This window comes from Arachis ipaensis, chromosome B6 (assembly GCF_059453495.1).
Source record: "Arachis ipaensis isolate K30076 ecotype BB chromosome B6, ASM5945349v1, whole genome shotgun sequence".
Lineage (NCBI taxonomy): Eukaryota > Viridiplantae > Streptophyta > Magnoliopsida > Fabales > Fabaceae > Arachis > Arachis ipaensis.
This window is the reverse complement of record NC_142441.1, coordinates 119,698,152-119,706,144: the sequence shown is the minus strand read 5'-3', so window position 1 is coordinate 119,706,144 and position 7,993 is coordinate 119,698,152. Positions and strand designations below refer to the sequence as shown.

At 36.8% G+C, this 7,993-nt stretch overlaps 1 non-coding gene across 1 annotated transcript; it reads left to right on the top strand.

Annotated features, from left to right (window-relative positions):
• The first annotated feature begins 3,404 nt into the window (after window positions 1-3,404).
• Window positions 3,405-3,513, top strand: LOC148562481 (small nucleolar RNA R71). Its single transcript, XR_015888003.1, has one exon. It is a non-coding gene; the product is annotated as a small nucleolar RNA R71 (small nucleolar RNA).
• The last annotated feature ends 4,480 nt before the right edge of the window (window positions 3,514-7,993 follow it).

Below are 7,993 nucleotides of genomic sequence, written 5' to 3'. Positions count from 1 at the left end.
ACGCCAACCTCACATTTTCTGGACTAAAGTCCAAGATTCTTCTACGGACCATGGTGCTCCAATTTTTAGGATCTGGGTTCACACTAATGTCATGGTTTTTCGTAACCCATGCATTAGCATAAAACTCTTACACCATTAAGATCCCAACCTCTTGGATTGGATTGGTTAAGACTTCCCAACCTCTTCTCCGGATTTCATGTCGGATCTCCAGACACTCATTCTTCTTAAGCTTAAAAGGGACCTCAGGGATCACCTTTTTCTTTGCCACTACTTCATAGAAGTGGTCTCGATGGGCTTTGGTGATGAATCTCTCCATCTTCCAATTTTCGGAGGTGGCAGCTACGACCTTTCCTTTCCTCTTTCTAGAGGGTTCTCCGACCTTGGGTGCCATAAGTGGGAAGGGAAAGCAAAAAGCAAGGCTTTTCCAACACCAAACTTAAAACTTTGCTCATCTTCGAGCAAAAATAAACAAAAGAGAAGAATGGAGTAGAAGAAGAAGAAAATAGATGAACATGGAGGGAGAAGAGTAATTCGGCCAAGTAATGGCTAAAGGTGTATGAGTAGTGTGTGGGATAAGTGAAATGAGGGAGGTATTTATAGGGAGGGTATGGGTAGAATGTCGAATGAATTGGGAGGGTATGGGTGGTAAAGTTTGAATTTTAGTGGGTGGGGCTTGGTGGGAGTTAGAATGGTTTTGGGAAAGAAGTATGGATGTAATTGGTTGAGGGTTTATAGGGAAGAGTGTGTGGGAAATTGTGAAAAGAAAAGAGAAGAAGGTGGGGTAGGTGAAGATGCTGTGGGATCCACTGGTCCTGAGAGGCTAGAAAATTCAAATTCCCTACCCCCTTATGGGCATTGAACACCCAGCTCATGCTCCAAAGCTGGCTTTCAACGCCAGCTTGCTGCTCCACTCAGAGCGTTGAACGTCTAAGAGGGATCTCCTTCCTGGCATTCAATGCCAAGTCTTCTGCCTCTTTTGGGCGTTGAACGCCCAGCCTTTGCTCCCTGGTTGGTGTTCAACGCCAGTAATGTTACCCTTTGTGGGCGTTGAACGCCCACTCTTGCCTTCTTGTCTGGCGTTCAACGCCAGCAAGACATGTACTCCAGGGTATTCTATTTCCACTTTTGAACGTTTCTGTATTTGTTTTGACTAATGCACATGATCATGAACCTAAAGAAAATAATTAAGAAAAACAAATTCAAAGAAAAACATAAATAATAACTATGGTTGGGTTGCCTCCCAACAAGCGCTTCCTTAACATCACTAGCTTGACGGTTAGCTCCTTACGGAGATGGATATGGGCTCAGAATTTCACCCCTTAAAGTGAACTTTCTTCCTGTATTCTCATGGATGAGCTTCATATGCTCTAAAGACAAGATACGACTAACTGTATGTGGTATGACTGGTTTCTTGGTGAAGGCAACTCTCATCCCAGGTGAGAGGCCTTCTGTAGGGATCTTTTTGTCCCTCCAGCCTTTAAGTACTTTCTTCTTAGTACCTTTGTTCTCAGTGCTTTTTAATGGCTTCCTAACACCAAACTTAGAATTGGTGTCTGGGGGCTTAGTAAAGCTCTACACTGAGAGAGATGGTTGGAACACTAAGTGTTGCACAGTTATCTCTTTTTTCTCAGAGAGAGAGTTGGGGTGAGGCATCTTGAACAAGATGTGCTCCTCCCCTAGTGGTAAAATTAGTTCTCCATTTTCTACATGAATGATCGCATTGGCAGTGGCTAGGAAAGAACTTCCAAAGATGATGGATTCATCCTCATCTTCCTCAGTATCTAAGATTATGAAGTTTGCAGGGATGTAAAGGTCTTCAACCTTCACCAAAACATCCTCTACTAAGCCATATGCTTTTTTCATTGACTTGTCTACCATCTCTAGTGAGATATTTGTAGCTTGTACCTCAAAGATTCCCAACTTCTCCATCATAGAGAGTGGCATGAGGTTTATACTTGACCCTAGGTCACACAGAGCCTTCTCAAAGGTCATGGTGCCTATGGTGCAAGGAATTAGGAAGCGTCTGGGATCCAGAAGCTTTTGAGGCAGCTTCTGCTGAACCAAAGCATTGAGTTCTTTGGTAAGTGCTGGAGGTTCTTCCTCCAATGTCTTTACCCCAAATAACTTGGCGTTTAGCTTCATGAGAACTCCTAGGTACTAAGCAACTTACTCTTTCCTAGTTTTCTCATCTTCATCAAAGGATGAGTATTCATCAGAACTCATGAATGGCAAGAGTGCTTGCAAGGGGACCTCTATGGTCTCTACATGAGCCTTGGCTTCCTTTAATTCTTGGTTAGGAATTTCATCAGTGGGTGTTGAATACTCAGTAGGAATACCCTTACTGGCGTTTAACTCCACCTCTTGTGGCTTTTTAGGTGTTGAACGCTCAGTGGGAACATCTTCACTAGCGTTCAACGCCAGCTTCTTTGCCAATTTGGGCATTGAACGCCCAGTAAGATCCTCCTTACTGGCGTTCAATGCCAGCTCTTGTGCCAGTTTGGGCGTTGAACGCTTAGTAAGGTCCTCCTTACTGGCGTTCAATGCCATTAAAGGTTTAGCATTGGGCGTTCAACGCCCATTAGGGATCTTATCATTGGCGTTCAATGCCAGATTGCTCCCTTCAGATTTGGCCTTAGCTTCAGTAGTGATGGCCTTGCACTCTTCTCTTGGGTTTGCTTCAGTGTTACTAGGAAGAGTGTTAGGAGGAGTCTCAGGGATTCTCTTGCTCAGTTGACCAATTTGTACCTCCAAATTTCTAATGGAGGACAATGTTTCAGTTATGAAACTATGAGTGGTCTTAGAGAGGTTGGAGACTAGAGTGACTAAGTCAGAAAGGCTTTGCTTAGGAGTCTCCATATGTTCCTAAGAAAATGAGAATGGTGGTTTGTTGTTGAACCTATTCTGGTTTCCTCCACCTTGATTATTATTGAAGCCTTGCTGAGGCTTCTGTTGATCCTTCCATGAAAGTTTAGGATGATTCCTCCATGAGGGGTTGTAGGTGTTTCCATAGGGTTCTCCTATGTAATTCACCTCCTCCATCATGGGTTGGTCAGGATCATAAGCTTCTCCTTCCGAGGAAGCTTCTTGAGTGCTGCTAGTTGCAGCTTACATTCTAGTCAAATGCTGAGAGATCATATTGACCAGCTAGGTCAAGATCTTGTTCTGAGCCAATATGGCATTCAGAGTGTCTACTTTAAGAACTCCTTTATTCTGAGCTATCCCATTAGTCATGGGGTTTCTCTCAGAAGTATACATGAATTGGTTGTTTGCAACTATCTCAATGAGTTCTCTTGCTTTTGTAGGCGTTTTCTTCAAGTAGAGTGATCCACCTACCGAGCTATCCAATGATATTTTGGACATCTCAGACAAACCATCATAGAAGATGCCTAGGATAGACCATTCTGAGAGCATGTCAGAAGGACATCTCCTGATCAGTTGCTTGTATCTTTCCCAAGCTTCAAAGAGGGATTCACCTTCTTTTTGTCTGAAGGTTTGAACTTCCACTCTGATTTTGCTCATCTTCTAAGGTAGAAAAAACTTGGCCAAGAAAGCATTGACCAAATTTTTCCAAGAGTGTAGGCTTTCCTTAGGTTGAGAGTCCAACCATATCCTAGCTCTGTCTCTAACCACAAAGGAAAAGAGCATAAGTTTGTAGACCTCATGATCCACTCTATTGGTCTTAACAGTGTCACAGATCTACAAAAATTCAGATAGGAACTGATGTAGATCTTCCAGTGGAAGTCCATGGAACTTGCAATTCTGTTGCAATAGAGAGACTAATTGAGACTTAAGCTCAAAGTTGATTGCTCTAATGGCAGGTATGGAGATACTTCTTCCATAGAAATCAGAAGTTAGTATGGTGTAGTCACCAAGAACCTTTCTTGCATCTCCTTCATTATTAGGCTCAGCTGCCATGTTTTCAGCTTCTTGTTCAAAAATCCCTGTGAGGTTTTCTTCGGAGTGTTGTACTTTAGCTTGTTGTAAACGCCTCTTTAAAGTCCTCTCAAGTTCAGGATCAAGATTAAAGAGAGGTTCTTTATCTCTGTTCCTGTTCATAAACAAGAAAAATAAAACAAGAAAGAAGAGGACTCCAAGTGAGATGTGAAGAAGAAAGAAGAATGAAGATAGAGAGGAGAGTAAAAGAATTCAAATAAAAAGGGAAGAAGAATTTGAAAATTAGAAGTAAAAAGAGAAAATATTTTTATTTTTATTTTATTTATTAATTAAATTCGAAAATAAAAACTAATTAACCAAAAAGATTTGAAAATTAAATAATGAATTTCAAAAAAGAAGAGAGAGAAATAGAGAAGATATTTTCGAATATTAGAAGAGAGAAGAATTAGTTAGGAAGTTTTGAAAAAGAAGAAAGAGAAAATAAGTAACTAATTAAGAAAGATTTGAAAACAAGATAAGATAGAAGATTAGAAAAGATTTGAATTTAAAATTTGAAATTTGAAAAGATAAGATAGAAATTGAAAAGATTTGAAAAAGATTTGATTTTGAAATTTGAAGTTAGAAAAGATAAGATAAGAATTTGAAAAAGGTTTGAAAAAGATTTGAAAGAGATAAGGTTTGAAATTTGACTTTTGAAAAAGATTTGATTTTTGAAATTTTAAATTTTAAATTTTAAATTTTGAAATTGAATTTTAAAATTTGACTTTGAAATAAGATAAGATAAGATTTTTGAATTTTAAAGAAAGATAAAAAGATAAGATAGTAATGTGAAAAAGATATGATTTTTGAAAAGATTTGATTTCGAAAAGATTTGAATTTGAAATTTAAAATTAAGATAAGATAAGATAATGATTTTGAAATTAAAATTTGAAATTTTTGTTGCAATTTTCGAAAATTAAGATAAAAAATGGAAAGGATATTTTTTTGATTTTTGAATTAATGAAAAAAGAAAAAAAACAACCAAAAGACACCAAACTTAAAATTTTTAGATCTAAAGACACCAGAATTCGAAAATTTTAAAGAAAAACACCTAAAGACACCAAACTTAAAAATTTTAAAGATCAAAGCAAAAAGAAAAACAAGAAAAATTTGAAGATCAAGAAGAATACCAAGAACAAACTTGAAAAATTCAAAGCAATTAAAGAACACGCAATGGACACCAAACTTAAGATTTGACACTAGACTCAAACAAAAGACACTATTTTTGAAAATTTTTTGAAAAAGACTCAAGAAAGTTCGAACTCTAACAAGAACAAGAACAAAAGACTCAAACAAAAGATAAAGATTAATAAAGAAAAGAAAAGATTTTTGAAAAAGTTTTGAATTTTTTATTTTTTGATATTTTTCGAAAAAAGAAAATAAAAGACTCGAACAGTCCCCGGCAACGGCGGTAAAAACTTGGTGCACGGATTCCCACACTCCATACAACTGAACCAGCAAGTGCACTGGGTCGTCCAAGTAATACTTGAGGTGAGTCAGGGTCGATCCCACGAGGATTGTCGGCTTAGATCAAAAAGTGGTTATCTTATAAATCTTAGTTAGGCGGACAGAAAAGTTGTTTAATTGTTTAGACGCATAAAAGTAAAATAAAGATAATGTTACTCAGTAATTGTGAATTTAACGATAAGAAGATGGTTAAGGCTTCAGAGATGCTTTGTTCTTCTGGATCAATCCTTTCTTACTGTCTACTCCAACTGTGAATGATTTCTTCAATAGTAGACTGTATGTGATCGACGCCGGTTTGAGGGCCGCCAATCTTCCTCTAGGCTGAACACCAAGTTTAGTGCGCATCCAGTCTGAATGAGGGTGAAGCTCCTGCAATTCATCCCCTTGGTGATCCTACTCAAAATGCCACAGACAAGGTCAAATTTTCCGGATCAGAGAATATTGTGCCTTGATTCTAGCCTTTACCACAAAGACCATATATCTCCCCATACCTCGACTGAACTGATGTCTCGAGAAGTCCCCAATAAAGTCGTGGATTAGCCATCTAAGAGACGTATCTTCAAGCTAGTGGTTCATTGATATCCAATGAAAGATGCTCGCTGAACCCATGTAGAATAGAGATAACTTTTGACGGTTTAACTCATTCATAAGGTTGAGGAACGAAGATACATCTTAGGAGAGAATCAAACACGAATTGAAATAGAACAGTAGTGCTTTTGTTAATCCATGAAACTCAGCAGAGCTCCTAACCTTAACCCAGGAGGTCTAGTGTCTCATACTGTACATAATGGTGTTTGAAAATATGATATGCTGGAGAGATATCCTAAACATGGTTGATCTTCTCCTATATATACTAATCTAATAACTAATGATTACAGAAATATGATAGGCTTAGGTTTGTAGTGTGAAAATACACTTCTGGGACCCACTTGGTGAGTGTTTGGGCTGAGCTAAGGGTGTCTCCACGTGCTACTAAGGCTCTTGGGCATTGAACTCCCCCTTTGGACTCCCCTTTGGGCGTTGGACGCTGGCCACCTCTCTGTGGGCGTTGGACGCCAGGACTGGGGTAGATGGCTGGCGTTGAATGCTAGTTTTCGTCCTTTATCTCCAAAGATAAGTATAAACTATTATACATTGCTAGAAAGCCCTGGATGTTAGCTTTCCATAGCCGTTGAGAATGCTCTATTTGGATATCTGTAGCTCCATAAATGTCTGTTTGAATGCACGGAGATCAGATCCTGATAGCATCTGCTACGCTTTCCTTGCCTCTAAATCAGACTTTGTCAAAACTCTCAGATTTCAGCCAGAAAATACCTGAAATCACCATAAAATACAACAACTCATAGTAGGATACAAAAATGTGAATTTTACACTAAAACCTATGAAAATATAATAAAACTTAAACAAAATATGCTAAAAATTATATGAAAATGATGTCAAAAAGCGTATAAAATATCCGCTCATCAGTTGTATAGAATAAATCAAATTAATTTCTGATGATTGCTGAATTAGTTTCTACCATATTGGATGATAGGGAATTAAAAGCTTAGGTAATTACCATTTTTTGAAAATTAAAGAAATAAGAGTTATTAAAAGATATATATCATTAGTTTATAATTATCAGGAAAAAAAAAGAGAAAAAAGAAAAGACAGTAGTGAAAATTTCAACTTCAAGTGGTTCAACAATAATAGTGCTTCTCAAAGTAATAATAAAAATAGGATGTCAAAAATTTATCTTACGGGTAAGAGTTCTCCCTAATGCATTTGCATATTGTTGTAATAATTTATAACATTTTTTTCAAAAAATAGAAATTTTAACAATATAAATTGATTCATTGTGTACATGATAAATTAACTTAGTGCCTACTTTGAATTCAAATCATCATCATAAATCAATTTTTCTTCTTTGACCTATTCAAAAACATAATAAGACATATACAAAATGTTAAAATAGAACATAGGCAGAAAAAATTGAAGAAGAAAAGCTCACTTTATTTTGTATGCTACTAGTACCCTTCATAATTTTCTTAGTATAACAATGTGATGAGAGCTCGATATTTTTTTCCTTTCAGTGCTCTCTTTCAATTATGCATAACTATATGTGGGTTGTACAAATTACTGTGTTTAACAATGTGCATCGTGCATATAAGTTAAGTTGGTGTCATTTAATATTGCATTTTGAAAATTGTAGTGTATAATTGTATAAAGTTGTGCAATGTGGTAAATAAAATATTGGTTGAGCACAACATTGTAATAATGTGACTTTGTGTTTTTTGATTGTTTATTTTATATACTACTTATTTAATATCTTGTATTCATTCATGATGTATGTTAACATATTTATGCTGTTACATCACTTTCAATAAGCTTTAGATAAGTAGAAGCAATGTACGCTCTGTTTTCATCAAAGACCAAATCAATGGCTCTATTCTTTTTTTTTTGTTGAATGTTATGTTTTGTGTTGATGGATTATCCTAATTTGCTGGGGAGTTATTAATGTTGATGTTTTGGACCTTTTTGTTTAGGTGTTCTTGTTATTTGGATGACCCTTCTGGCTCAACTAGTGTCTTTTGGCTTGTTTCTACATTTCATA